This window comes from Erithacus rubecula (genome assembly GCF_903797595.1).
Source record: "Erithacus rubecula genome assembly, chromosome: 4".
NCBI lineage: Eukaryota > Metazoa > Chordata > Aves > Passeriformes > Muscicapidae > Erithacus > Erithacus rubecula.
In genome coordinates this window covers 1203833-1219725 of record NC_136686.1, presented here as the reverse complement: position 1 = coordinate 1219725, position 15893 = coordinate 1203833, and positions in this window count along the sequence as shown.

The window sequence follows — 15893 nt, the reverse complement described above, 5'->3', positions numbered from 1 at the left end:
CCTATGGTTTTTATTCCCATTATGGTCAAGAGATTATGGTGTATTTTGCTCTTCTTGAGATATGCCTCTCACATCTCATTTCAGATCCAGCAGCTAAATACATCAGTGGCTTACAACAGTACTAACTAAAGTTTTATATATGGTTCACTCTGTGGGTTCCTCCTTTCCTTCAGGAATGTTGCTTCCTCCACTGCAGCTGCTGCCAGGACCCAGCCTAAGCCCTGCAACCAACAATCTCATTTATCCTGTAACCAACAGAATTAAAAACCCCCAAACAAACAACCACCACCTCACTGACAGCACAGAAGAAATAAATCAGTTTTCCAGCTAAAAGTCTAACTCATGTCATGCATTATTCCATGGCAGAAATAAAACACCTGAGCAGTCTGACAATACATTCTGCCAGGCAGGCACAGATGCCAGATTGAAGAGGCAGAGAAAAGAAGTTTTAAATATATAAATAATATAATAAAAAGAAAACTGGCTCTGAATAGTAGACATGTCAAACTGCATGACATTAATGAATAATCTGCTCTGTGCATCCTTCTCCACACTCATCTCACTAACTTTGCACCCACAATCACTTTGGCTGCAAGGCAGTAAGGCTGGATACAAGACAAAGTGAGTAACTGTCACTGGTTAAAAAATAACTAAAATGATAAATGCTAACAAGCAGCAGATAGTTGAGTTTGAGTAGATGGGAAAATGTCCAAAACTGAATTTCTGAACTCTCTGACAGAAGCCTGATATTTTCAGTCTGGTGCAACAAGTGCAGGCTCTTGTAGATTACCAGGACTAAGCAAAAGTGACACATCCCAAATCCTTTTAAAGAAAGGGAACCACCAATTGGGATGCTGACAACACATTGTGCTTCTTCACACACAGTATTTTGGGTTGGAACAGTCAGGAATTTATGGTTTCAGAAAGGAGTCCAAAGAGAAAAGTTCCCACAGAAGAGCCATGATCCTGGAGAGAAGAGAGTCCAGAAATAGGAAGGTGGAGAAGATCCCAGAGGAGGTGGAAGATCCATGAGCTGTGTGGAGATGAGTGCTGGGGAGAGCCAGGGGAGAACCCAGCAGAACCATGGACCAGCAGCACTCCATAAAACACCAAGAGTTCCCTATCAGCCTTCCCTGACCTACAAAAACCCCACTGCAGCCTCCCCCAGAGATTTCCAGGACAGCACAGAAAGAGTGGAGAGGTGAACCTACAGTCAGTGGAATGAGAAACCAAAATCCTGTGCACAGCCCCATCTTCTCTGGGATCAGGACTAGGAAGCAGCAGATCTCCAGGTGGAATTGTGGATTTTGCTAGCAGTGTGGCTGAGGAACTTGAAACAGAAAATACAACCCCATTATGTCTTTCCCTCCTATTGCCCAGTAAATCTGCAGCCTGTAATGGTCATTGTCATTATAAATCTGGGGAAAGGTGACATGTCAGATGAATGTGTCACAACACAGCCATGAGAGGAGAGTAATGGAAATGTGGGCAGCTCTCAGTGTTGGAATGGCTGATCTCCAGCTCCAGTGTTCAGGCACTCACTTGGAAAGAGTAGACATGACCCAAAATCTCAGATGGGACCAATTCCCAGACTCTTACAATAAGCCCTCTGTCAGCTCAGACAGAAAAAAATAATAGAAAACACCAAAACTAGAAAAGCATCTGCAGTGAATCATCTGGTCACTTTTGCATGACACAATGTACATGGTATCCATAAACTGTTCTAGTCACATTCCAAGACACCAAACTTACCACAAACAAAAATTTCTGACTTCCATGGAAACCCTGCAAGAAGAAGGGCTGCAGGACTGTGCCTCAGTTTTCTGGTTAGAGAGCACCAAGAGCACAAAGAGCTTCTGGAATCCCTCATTTCCCAGGGAAGGAGCTTCCCAAATCCCTCACACCATCAAAGAGAAGATGAGGCAGTGAATGAGAAGATCCCATTTGTTGAATTAAATTATCACTGCCCAATCTCCCAAGATCCATTCACAGTGTCCACTTATTGCAGGTTTGCCCTTGGCCACCCTCTGAACCTCCCTGGGCTTGCTCTTTGACACAAATAAAATATTCATCCCCAGAATAAAAGCACATTGGTTATCTGGCATTCTAAACAAACTGAGCTACTGTGTATGTGCTATATTCTCTTTGCAAAGTTAACAGGGGGACACAATAATGCTGAGAAATGAGATGGGCTGCACCTTGCTGGGAAGCAGGTCAGTAAAAAACTCACTCCAAAGAATGTTTTTTCATGGGTGCAAAGTCACCTATTTAAAGAAAATGGCATTTGAACATTAAAAGATCATCTGTTAATGTGACCTTAGGAGTACAGGCAATATACTAAGCTTGCATAACACAGTTTTATAGATTCATTAGAGTTTTTTCACTAAAAAGCTATTTTAAAAATATTCTGAAGAAATAAGGTTAGACTTTAAATTTAACAATGTTCTACAACTCTGGATGATTGTAAACTAAACTTGGGTATTATAGCTAGCTATTCATCAAAAAGCAAAAATGAAATATGGTCAGGTGAATTTCTTAATAAGTCACAACATTTTTTTGTGTTCTGGATAAATAAATTAATAATTTCACAGGAGGTGCCAACATGTTTGCAGGCAGTCTTGCTGTAATGGAGACAGAAATATCTTTTCATTGCTTTATATGCTTGTTTCTTTAGGGAAGCTGTAACAGTCAGCAGGGAATTTAAATCCATCTGAATTCTTACCTAGAGCCAGTTTTGGAGAACCAGAGTCAATTCTTGGGACATCAGCTATAAATAAACTGCTAAATAGAGTGCTGTCATGGATTGACTCAAGAGGCACTTTCTGATTTCCTCCCACCCAACTCATTGCATCACACTAAGAGGGAGAGGGAGGGAAAAAGGATTGTTGGAAATCAAAGGTTTGCAGCCAGAGCTCTCACTTATTTAACAGCACACACATCCCCCTGTCCTGGGACTCTCATGCTGATGCTTAAGAAGAGAACACTCTAAAGAGGTTGTTTATCTCTATTTCACCAATAATTCCCATGCTGGCAATAGTGTAAAGTGAAACAAAAACTTCTTACAATAAATGCCCAGGTTACCCTAACACAAATTTTCAGGAGAAAGAAATTTGCTGCTCAGCAGAATGCTGAATCAATATATTAGATTTCCCAGGGCATTTATATCATGTGGGCTGAAGCATTAACAGAATAATAAATTTTGCAGAATGCCTTCAAGGGACAAGCTGCAATTTGACCACTGTTGCAAATAAAGAAATTGGCACCAGGACTTCAAGCCTGAATACTTGCAGCTAAGCCAACCAAATTTGTAGTATTTATTACAGTACCAGCTCCTGTTTATCACACTCTTTTGTGTGAGACAGCATTCAAGAGCAGCTTCATGGAAATACCTATGTTTTTAGCATTTCTGCATTTCTTGCCCTCAAAATATTTAGGGTATATAGTAATTTTTGGGAGAGAGCAAAAGAAGGTTGGAGGTACATACTCTTTACATCTTTAAGTATTAAGATAGAGAGACAGATAAGTAAGAATCTAGGCAGAGAAGCAGAATTTCTGCTATGGCTTAGAGGATCTGTTAATTCCCCATCAGACATCAGAGCATCACTAAGGCACCCTCCCCCTGAAAGGCCTCTCTGTAAAATAGACTCCTCCAGATCCAAGCTCTCAGAAACCTTGTTTGATTTATAAATGCAGCACTCACTTTATAACAAAACAGCATTTCCTATCTATATGTAAGTATATTTCAAATTTTGCAAGGTAAGTACCAAGTAGTTTGATCTGTCCTCCCTTAGCATACTCTGTCCCCTCAACCTTTTCTAAAAACACACCACTCATTCTGGATGTCTTTCTAAGATATAACCCAAGCAGAAGCTACAAGCTGGATGCAGCTATTAGTGGCTGAATTCTTTGCTTTAGGTTATGCAGAATATCTAATTAAATTATTATAATGGCCACTTTTGGTCTTAAACCAAAAATAAACCAAAACAAGACAACATATAAAATTCAATTCTCCTTTTTCCCTTCCTAAGACCTCAGGACTAAAATCTTTTCTACAGAACAAAACCTAACAGTAAATGCTGTGGTTATATCAACCCACTGCAGGGAAGTAATCTTATTTGTTTCATCCCTGCAGTGATTGCAGAGTATTTCTTGGAAGCAGAGCTCTTGTCTTACAAATCAGGCCCACAAATGTCATTTTTCCTGTTCCATGACGCCCTGTGCAGCATGTGGTGCTCAGAGTGTGCAGGAGTTGATGCTGCAGGGTGGTTTTCCTGAGTTACCTCCTTTTAGAGGGGGACAGGAGCTGCTTTGTCTGCTTTAAAATTCAGCTGTTTTCAAGGCTGAGCTCAGTCACAACACAGCCAGGTATTCAGGGAGGAGAGCACAGAGTCTAAAACTTGGGAAGGGGACACTTGGGAGAAAGGCTTTCCCCTGACAGCCCTCCTGAAATGATCTATAAAAGGCTTCTCCCTTCACCTGCTCTCCTCTCTGCATTTTCTTGGTTTAGGTTTCATCAAGTCTGCTCATGGACTCAGAAACTTGCTCTGCCTGGAATTATTTATCATCAATCTCATCCTGGCAGGAGTTTTGCTACCTAGAGATTAAAAAGGAATATTGTGGCTTAATCTCTGAGCACATTGCATCCCAACCATAAGCAGCAAGCCAAACTTACAGAGCAAGACAAAATTTGGCCCTTGTGCAATGGAGATGCATTTCTTGATTCAAATAGCCAGATTTGGATTGGGCAGAAATCAATTCAAATCCACTTTCTGGCCCAAAGCTTCCTAAAGACAAAATCTCATTGTCACATTTGTCTCTTGATAGATTGAAAAGTCCACCAAGATAATGCAGTGATGGAATAAAACTAAAAAAAACCCCAACAAACCCTATTCTCTCTGAGTCCAGCTCCTCACTTACTCCAGACACTGCAGTTACTGATCATTGCCAGCTGATTTCACACTAATATCCCAGTTAATCCTCATGATTTTGGTTGCTGTAGACTCATTATAAATCTCTGGTGTGCACACAGTGGCTGCAGAGACACGAGATTAACAACAGTGTAGGATGAAGTCAGAGGTGGCCATTTATTCTAATTTGTCTTGCCATGTGGGTAATAAAACACTTCTTGCCAAAAGTAAATGTGCACAGAAGTGTGTTTTACATATCTTTGCAGCTAAATTTTCCTTTGCTAAATCTCATGATCCAAACCAACCTCCAAGAGATCACATTTATTACTAACATGTAAACCTCAGGATGAATTTCCTTCCTGAAACTGGATGTTGACTAAAGGAATTACAGGGGAATGTTAGGAGCTGAAATGCTACTTTTTATAGCACCTTTGGAGCCAAAATAACCATTGCACTGACAAACAAAATTTTTAACTCATTTTGGTTCTTGGCACTGAGGAAAAAAAAAAAATGAAGCAAGCTAATTTATGTGGTCAGGATTTACATTACAACTGCACGTAAAGGAAATGCTCTTCTTGCCATTCTTCCCTCAGTTTGTTTTGCCAGCCCTTCCTGTTAGCAGATTTCCCAAGTCATATAAAATTTATGGGAGGCAAATATCATAGCTTGGATATAAAGTTCTCCAAAGTTTGGGAGCAGCAGATCAAGTTGCCCCTTTCCATTAAGCTTGTTTGCTCAGCTCTGACACATAGGATCAGTTCTGTGCCAGAATATGAAATAGTTAAGCTCTCTTTTATCTAGTTTCCTAGTACATTCATTAGGTTAAGTCTCTGCTTGCAGATCATCTGCCTGGTTGCAGATCTCTGGTGGTTGGATGGCCCCTATGGAATATGCTGATAATTTGTTTACTTGCCCCTTCCAAATAGTGTTAATACACTGAGAGCAGCCCATCCCCAGGTCTCTGTATATAATCTCTATTTACTGATGCAGTTACCAACATAGCAACTAGAAAGAGAAGCCAGCAGGCTGCTGCCAAGGAGTCTACAAAATTTAACTTTTTCCAAAGTCACTGATGAGAAAAAAGCCTGACTCTGGTGCTGAACCTGTTGATGTTAGCAAAGTCAGGGATGCCTGAAGCTCAGCAGAGGGTTCAGCACTGGCTGATCCTTCTCCTCATCTCTTTCATGAAATCCAAGAAGGACTTGGTTGTTCTTTCCCACACCCATTTCATTTTCACATGCTTCTCTGTTTCTTGGCTCTGGCTGGGACCAGGAGCAAGGGCAGGATGCTCTCATCTTTTCAGCCTGACTAGAAAAGGGAAATATTAGAAATCTAATGAAAAGCATATCCTCTGGAGATATCCAGCCCAGTTTGGCAGATGCAGCTGTAGTTCAGATAACCAGCAAGATTTCTGGGTTCTTACTTGATGGGAAATATTTGGTTGCTCTGCAACACTACTTAAAGCATGCATGGAATAGTGCTGTTGCTGTGGATTAATGGAATCTGTCAACCTAAAATCTGTATTTTCAGCTCAGTTTTACGAGGTGTTAGTATCCAACATACCAATATCCTCACCACTCACCAGCATCACTTATTCTCTAAACTATCTGACCCATGGAGAAGTGCACTCAAGTAAATTTGTTTTGCTTAAACAGCCCCACCAGTGAGAGAAATTGCTCTTTAATTTGCCATCACAAAAAGGCTGTTCATCAGCAGGTATTTTTAGTCTATGCCATCCAGCTGGTGCTTTGCTACACCTTCCCACTTTGCTGTCTGAGCCTGCAGAGGGGTCCCAGAAAACCCAGCACTGGAGAATTCTGCCCTTGTTTAGTGCAAAGAGCTTGGGCATGTGATGAGCTGATGAGCTCAACTGGTGTATAGCAAATAGTCACATTTGCCAGGCTTTATTTAACACCCTTAGCTAGGCTTATTTTGTTAAAGCAGAGCCAGCCTAAAGACTCTTGGGTTTGGATATTCTGCAAAATCAGCTCTAAGGAGGGGAAATCAATGCAAAGTATTTCTAAACAGATCCTGATGGGTACCAGGTGATCCATGATTATTTAAATGGATTTTCTAACGCATTCTTGCTTGACATAATTAACTCTTCTTTCTATTTTGCTATGCTACAGTAGCCAGCCATATGGTAGCTCACACATTTTTGGAATGGGATTTTTAAATTACTATTATTTTCAATCCTTTTTAAATCTAGTACAGAACATACATTACATGATAAATTACCAATATAGTGCCTTAATAAATTGACATTTAGATCTAGCCAACACAGAGTAATTTTCCTAATTAAATGTCAATATGTGCCCAAGAGTACAACTCTTCAGCATTGCAAATGTCACAAATTAGCAAACAGGCAGAACCATCTACAACTCTGTTTCTCCAGACACCAAGGAGAAATTCTGCTGTTCATCTCCCATGACAAAACTGGGAGAGGGGAGAGGGAAGAGGCAGCAGTTGTGTGACCCACCAGAGGAACAGCAGCCACTCTGGGTTCCAAATGCTTTAAAACTCCACAAACACTAATTTCTCCTTCCTCACTCCCTGCTGTCAACTACAGCACACACTGAGGGCAGTTAAACCTGAACAGGAATATTTTGATAGAGGATGTCACCTCTGAGCTCAGCATAATCAGCCCAGCACTAAAGTGGTCCTGTAGCCACCAATCTTAATCCTAGAGGGTTGGAACAAATCCTTTGGTAATGTTTTGAGTTGTTTGGACAAAGCAAGGTTTGTAGCAAAAAAACCCAAACAAACCAAACAAACCAATAAAAACTTCTCTTCAGTCTGTCCCTCCCCTGAGAAAGAGAACTTTGGTAACAGGGTTCAGTCACCTGGTAGATGGGAATCCATCAAGCACTGTGCAGGTAAAACCTATTTCTATTACACACTTTGTGGAAGCAGTTCTAGCTCCTCATCTTCTAAAGATTGCCTGATCTCTGTGGCCATTCAGCTACAGCAGTTTCCCAGCTTGTCTATTTGTAACTCTTGATCCCCAGCCCCTGAATCCCATGATGATAAATCCCAGCATTTTAATGCCAGTTCCAGATGACTTCTCAGCCCCACAGAAATTAATCAATAAAGATGCATTCTGTTGACACCAAATTGATAGAGTGACATTGCTTATTGTGTTGTAATTTGGACACATTTTTCACTGCCATAACTGCTGAGTTTCTGTTAGTTTGGGTTTTTTTACTATCTTCATCATACCAGTAAAACCCTACCAATTGTAATTTTAAATTTAAAAAGCTTGCATGAGAATAATCTCAAGAAAATGTGACTTCATGCTGGGACTGCAGGCAGTTTGCAAGTTGTCCACGTTTCCAGACTAATTGTGAGAAAAACCAAATATCTGAAGTCATGCAGAAATCACAAACTCTCCAGGGGAAATGTGCCCTGGAAGGAGTCCCAAATTTCAAACCCACTCTGCAGTGCCACCTCGTGTCACACAGGGCTGCTCTAAGCTGAACCAAGCCTCACTCCTTGGCTGTGTGAAGCCACAAAGGGAGAATCACTGTGAGCACTGCTAACAAAACCTATCTTTGCATATTTGCCTGATTTGAAGGGACAGGTCTTAAAGAGCTGCCAAAGGTTCAGTTTCTCATTGCAGCATCTTCTCAGGGCATTCAGAGTTATCCTGGCTCCTCCTCCTACATGGTTTTTGGATGTCATTAATTAGCAAAAATGCACCCATCTCTTCAGGAGCTCTCCCCAGCTGTTGCCTAGTCCTGTAGAATCCTCCAGCCTCAGTTTCTTTGTTATTCTAAAAGCACTTCAGCTGTGCTCACCATGAGCCCAAGACACATCAGTATATAGAAAAGAGGTTTTCATATTTTCCAGGTCCCTGCAGAGCACACAAAACAACGAGCTTCACTCCAGATAGTTTTGAGAAAGAATCAGAAGAAAATGTTATTCCTCTTTCCCCATGCAAATCCTGATTTGTCCCTGTTGTCTCTTTAAACATTTTTCCTCTGCACAACTCAGTTATTTGCTGACACAAAGGAGAGAATGAGCATGGCTTTTACCCAGTGTTTAGAGAGCTCACTTGGTGCATAGGAGGGTTCTGATGCAGTTTCACTAAATAATTAGCTCAAAACAGTGACAGCAGAAGTCTAAGAGAACCACCCACACAAGGCAGGATTTCAATCATTTTGCACAGATCTAATTCAGGCTATATATGAGAAATTCATTTCTCTAGCCCTCAAGTAGAAGCAATTTGTCTCCATTTTTTAAATGAAGCTATTCAAAGCCATCAGAGTGACTAAAACTAAAGAACAAACCAATTCACCAGTGGGGGAGGAAAAAAACCACCTAATCTTCCCAAATATCCATTAGCACAATCACCCAATTTCTTGTACTAAATATTTAGTGTTCTGCTGTTAAAATTTATTCTTATTTTTGTACCAAGCTAAAATGTCTACTTCTGATTTCTTATAAGCTGCACACCTAATTCTGGATTTCAAATTCAGATGATTAAGCAGTGACCATTACAATGCTTCACCATTTTTTGTTACATTTGTTCTCCAGCTATAGAGATGATCTAGAAATATTTTCTAAGCACATAGGGGTACAATGAAACATTATTGCTCTAGCAATAAAAAGGCCTTGAAGACTTAATTGAAAAATACTGTTTAAAAACCAAGTTTCTCTGCAATATATGAAACCAAAATTAGATTTGATTAGGAATGATCTCTGGTGGGAAAAAAATATATGAGGGAAAGGCTTTAGCGATTATCTGGAATAAAATGGCAGCAAAATAATTAAGGTTTTGCCATTGGGAGGCCTTTTTTTTAGTACAATCATGCTACACAATGAGGTTGAATATTAAATATATTTTGGGATAAATACTCATTTCCTCATTAGGATTCCAGTAGTTCCAGTAAATAAAACAATTACTTATTAAATAGACTGAAATAGTTTAATAACTTCTCTTTTCAAGAACAACATATATCTAACTCTTCCTTTGTCATAACACTTTTAATAAATGTTAGCCATCTGTACTCTGGAGAGAGGGAGATTCATGACTGTGATTAAAACACTCTTAGAATACAGTAAAATAAAAACTGCAAGCCTGACACTGGTGCTGCTGGAAGATCACACAAAAAGAAAAAATAATTGTTCAGCCAATGATATTTTTGGAGATAAGAGATGTTTCTATACTGCAATTCATGGAAGTAGAAGAGTTTCTCTTGGCAGAAGGGAAATGGAGGTGCAGGTGAAAATGAGCTTGCTGAGCTCCACTGTATAAACAATAATAAATACAATATACAATACAATATATAATGCAATATATACAATATAATAAATACAATATAAATTGTACTAAATCTTTTTTTACTTATTATAAGTGGGAAAGGGCAAAACTGTGGAAAATCTGCCTTTCTATTGGTTTATAGAGAAAGAATACCAACATTGCCCAGAGTGTGGGTTGAGTTATCTTAAAACTGCTTATCTAAACAATCAGAGCCATTAACCAGCTCAGGTTCCACAAAGAGTCCAGCAGCACTTGAAAATGACAAGGATTTTTGGAAGCTTTTGCAAACAACCTTTTGCAGAAGTTTAAAAAGAAGTTTCTATCTTCTGACAGCCTAAGCAAAGCAGAGGAAGTCAGATTAAAAAAAAGATAATTACCCAGGCATTCTGTTAACTTAGCATTTTGATATTACTTATAATTTTAATAAAGCTACAGGAAAGTTAATCCTATATCAAAGAAATGGCAATCTACATCAATCCTATTAATGATTTCATTTAATAATTTTATTTTAGACTGTTCCTGAGAAGGTTTCACTAGAAAAATGAAAGGCAGCTGTGGAAAAAGATAACCTTTTTTCCAGAAGCAGAAAATAGTCTTGCCTATTCATACTGACAATCTAGACTTCCAGAAAATCATATAATACTGTGGAAAATTGTCATCTTGTCATAATTTCAGCAAACAAAAGAGATGCGAATCCTCTTTGCATTCTTCTCTTGTATTTGTTTTTTTAGCAAAGAAAGGAAATTCTAAAGATTCAATCTAAAGATTGAAAATTGGGAACCACATTCAGGGGATTCAAGGACATTCAGATTCTGGCTGCTTGAATGACACCAGGCTCAGGAAAAGTACAATTCCTCTGCACAAAAGCTGGTACCAAAACTGATCTTGTATTTTCCCATCTCCCACTCCCAAAAATCCATGAGTTCTTCCCTTTCTTTAAAATAATAATGATGACAAAAAGGATTCCCAAGCCACATGGAAAGTATCATAATTTCCATCTAAAATAACACTGGCTGATCAGCAAACCTGGAAATTTCACCTCTGGCTGGGAAAAAGTATTAGTACATCTCAGCACAGTTTGGAGGCCATGGAAATAGGGTAAAAGTCAAAGTGGGAGAAAGGTATATACTCAAATTTTTTTTTCAATTGACTAAACAATCACTTAAAATACTATAAGAAATGCCTTATGCAAACAGTAATTTTTTGTTTTAATTTTAGCCCAGACCCCTTGATAGCATTCTATTTAAGCAGAGAAAGGATTTTGTTTTCAGACTTCTGAGTTCAGTGACATTTTTGAGGTTTGTTCTCCCTGTCAAGTTACACTCCAAAGAATGTCTAGGTTTTGGTGGTGAACTGTGAAGTTTGAAAATATGAACAATCAGCTGAGGAGAAAAAGAAGAGGGAGGATTAGCTGCAGGAATGACTCTGCAAGCTGAGAGTCTGCTGTAATCCAGGGAATTGAAAAATTGCCACGGAAAAACAAGTTAGAGGAGAATTAAAAACAACTTGGGAAAATTTTTGTTCATTGAAATGAAAACTGTTAAGGACAAGAGGCAAATAGTTCTCAGCAGAGAAATTAAAAATAATAGGCTTGCTCTGAGTTAGAAGAAAGCAAAATGCAGGAGTTGTGAGTTCCAGAGAAAATGATAATTCTGTATTACAGCTCTTCAAGCTGAGTCTCTTTTTTTCCAGGATACCAAGACTTTGTGTCCACAAAACCTGAACCCCCTGCACCTCTGCTCTCAGTTATTTCTCACTGGTGCTTCTTTTTCACTCCTTTTAGATATAAAAATGCTGTCAGGATCCACTTAGGAGTACTGTATGAATCATTAGGTAGGGCACTACCTCCTCCTCACAGGGGAATAAGCCAGGACTCAGCCCAAGACAAAGAAGAATCCCAGTTTCTCTTCTCCTTCCCTCTCTATCAGACATTGAAAGTCAGTGTCATTTCCTTCAATATGTATTTGGTCAAAGAAAGAAACAAACAAACAAATCCACAGTACAAAACAAAACAAAAGTCCCAAGGAAATCAGTTTTCTTCCCTGATTTCTCAGTTAGGAAAGAGTGTTTGCCCTATTTCCTGCATCAGGGATTTAAGAACTTTTAGGAAACAAACCAGAAATGCATCAACACTATAGAAACAAAATCCCAAAGTCTTGAAGATGCTGAATGCTAGAAGGAAGGGATGGCAGGGGGTTATTTACCTTGTCAGGAAAACTGTACCAAATTCTCCCACTCCTTTGGCTGCTGTGGCTTCAGAGGCACTCAGCAGCCAAGCAAACAATGTCCTTTCTCTGAGGAACCAGGAATCTGCATTTCTATTCCAAAACTCACTTCTCCAAATTCCAGAAAACCCTGCCAAGCCAGGAATCACTGCGGCTCCAAATGCTAAGCTTATTAACTGTGGTATTAAACAGCATAGGAAATGTGTGTGATGAGATTTACCACACAACTCTTCAAATCACAAGAACTTCTGGGAAGAGAAGAAACCCTCTCAGAATTATTTCCTTCCACAGTTCAGCTCAAAAAATCTAGCACAATCCTCCATCATTGAATAACAAAAAAAAAAAAAAAATTCAATTCCAAGAAATGTTTCTAAACACAAATTTATAGGATTTATCATAGGATATAAAAAAAAAATATGTTTTTGGTACGGCTGTCCCAGAAAACAGAGACTTTCTTATTGAAGGAAAGACATTAACAGGGTGGTCTAGAGAGTAGCTGTCTGTTCCCTCTGCTGCAGACACCATTCCAAATGTAATCATAAGAGTTCTTTCCAGAGAAATAATCATTAAATAATTATGTAATGAAAAATGTCACTTTACTTTTCCATATACACCTCTAATAGAATAAACACAATGTTAAAACAAATGGGATGCGACAACTCTTACAGGAATTTGTATACAAAGGAAATGAAACACTAAATAAAAAAATAAAAATGTTCCTTTACTTACATTTGGATCTTCTTCCAAGGTGAGGAAGAGGGTGTAACCTCTAAATTCAAATATAATCATGGTGAAACTTCAGTAACCTGAAATTTAGAAAATATGCATAAAGAACTGAGCCCATTCCTATTCAAGGAATAAGACAAGGCAGAGGTGATAAAGAGAGAAGCATCTTTTTACTTTGGCTTGCTTCACTTAGGGATTCTGGAAACTTGGTCTACTAAGGTTGGGTACTTATTTATTTATTTACTGTTGGAAACACAATTTACCTTGATGGGCAGAAGTTCTTCCCACCTCCAGACTCCAAAACAGCCACATCCACCTAGAAAAGTTAAGATAGAATCTCTGTATAAAGAAAAAAAAAAAAAATAAAAATGCCTCCAACCAACCCAAAGCAATAAACATCAAGAAAATTCCTGGTAGCCCCAACAAAGAATAAAGAGAAATGGTTTCAATGGGGAGAAGGAGATTTACATACAGGGCACAGTTTACAGTCCCCAAAACCCTCGAGGCACTCTGGTGTTTTCCCTCCTCTTTCCCCCAAATTTATTTTCAGCTCGAGAATTTAATTTTTCTACTGACACATTTCCTGCACACTTTTCTGTCCCATCAGGACCAAGCAGGGGAAAAGCCACTCCTCATGTCCTGTGTGGATTTCAGGGTGACAGGAAGCTCAGTCCCTCTATTCCTGTGTGGAATTCCCCAATTCCCTCTATCAGCTGGGGCAAAGACAGAGTTTGGTGCCTTGGCTTGTTTGCAACACACCTTGAGAGCTGGAAAGGAAATGAGAACATCAGGAAGTTTTGCCAGATTTGGAAATGGGAAAGGAAAAGAAGTCATAGAAAACAGAGAGAAAGAATCTGATTCACAGCCACGGTGCAATCAAAAAATGAAATTAATCCAACCCACCAAGCCACTACATTCTTTAAAAAAAAGTAAATTATTCCAAGTACAGGAGAACAGAATTGAACCAAGTACAAAGCTTGTGATTTGGAGTATAAAATTTACTTCAGCCACTGCAGCACTGAGTGAAAAGAAAACAGCACTGCCAGTAGCAAAATCCAATATGCACTTAGAATATAAAATTATGATAATAACAAGAGAAGACCTTGCCTGCCATGCAGAATTTCATGAAACAAATTTAATTTCCTTACAAGTGGAAAAAAAAAAAAGAAAGAACAAGTTGGAAGCTCATGATATTTACAAGTAGTGTTAATGCATGATTGATTTTTTAAATCTGAAGATAGTGCATGTGTGTACACCCAGGGCTGCAGGGCTCTCATGGTGTTAAATGCAGCAAGGATAGAAACAATTCCTCTTTACACACCATGCACATTCTTCATCCTAATACCCAAGAGCATCCTGGTTTAGAAACTACCAAATTATCAGTCCACACTATCCTAAACTCCCCCTCTCTCAGGTCATCACTGGATAAACACAATGAAATCAATGGAAATACTCTATTTGTTAAATTTCACTCTATGGCTTTGGTAAACAATAATTTTTTCTGTATTTTTAAGAAAATTGTCTCCAAAATTCATGCTTCCCTTTTAACTGAGTCATTGCAGTTAGTGATTTGCAATTATTGCACTGTTTGGGGTTTCCCTGTTTGGAATATGTTTCCAGTAGCATGGTGGGAAATATCCACTTCAAAATTCATTTATGGCCAGGAGATTGACATTGTCTGAGTCTGGGGGAAAGTTAATTTTTATTCTCTGCTGGGCCTTGGCCAGAGCAGGAGAGGTGTCCAACACTGGGAATCATTATTAAGGCTCTCAGCAGAAGTCAGGCTGGGAAATTCTTATTTCAGAATGACACAGGAGGAGGAAGGAACACCTCTGGATGTTTCAGGCTGCTAAAGCTTGTCCCACATAATCCTGCTTGCAAGTTAAGAGACTGATTCCCACAGCTGAGACTGAAAAAGAACAAATAGAGCCTCCTACAGCCATTTCCACAGGGATATTTTCCAAGTGTAATTCCACTCAGCAGCCTAAGACAGGCAGAAATTTTAACTAACACCTGCTCAGGGAGATTTCTCAGCCTATAGCTGCTGGTGGCATTAATGAGGTTGGGTTTTGGAGAAGAAATCCCAAACTGCTGATTGTTCAGCATATATTTGAAAAGTAAATGGGAAGGCTCCCTCTTGTGTAAAAGGCAGAAAAAAATTAAAATGATAGCTGCAAGTAACAACATTTTGATAAAGATTAAAACACAAATGCTTTTTTTCCCAGACATAAATTGTTTGTAACTGATGGATAATTTGCATTGTAATAATTTTGTTCCATTTGAAGTAAGATCAATTTCAAGTTGCTATTTCTTTGCCAATAATGTGACTCAATAATTAGGGAAGGCGAATCAGAGAATCTAGTTGTAAATGTTACCAAATTCACTAATAGACATATCTTGATTTAGCAATGTGTACAATGAGAGATTTATGCAAGTTATGTTGCCTGTCTGGAATGATTCAAGTGGATAGATATGGCAAGGGCTGTGAATGCTTACAAATATTTAGACATATGTTTACTAGGCACTCTAAACAGCCCTGCATATTTCTACAGTGTAGTTTTCATTATTTCAGTGTGATATTTAAAAAAATTACTGTTCTATAGATTAGTGATGGTTTTGTTTCAACTGGTAAAAGGAAAAAAAAGAACATATAAAAAGGAAAAGAAAATAACAATAAAACAGAACCAGGTTCAGAAAAATTCTAGTCCATAACAAGCCAGGATTAAGTCAAGGGTAAATTTTGTTTCAAATATTGAATCATAAACTCTAATC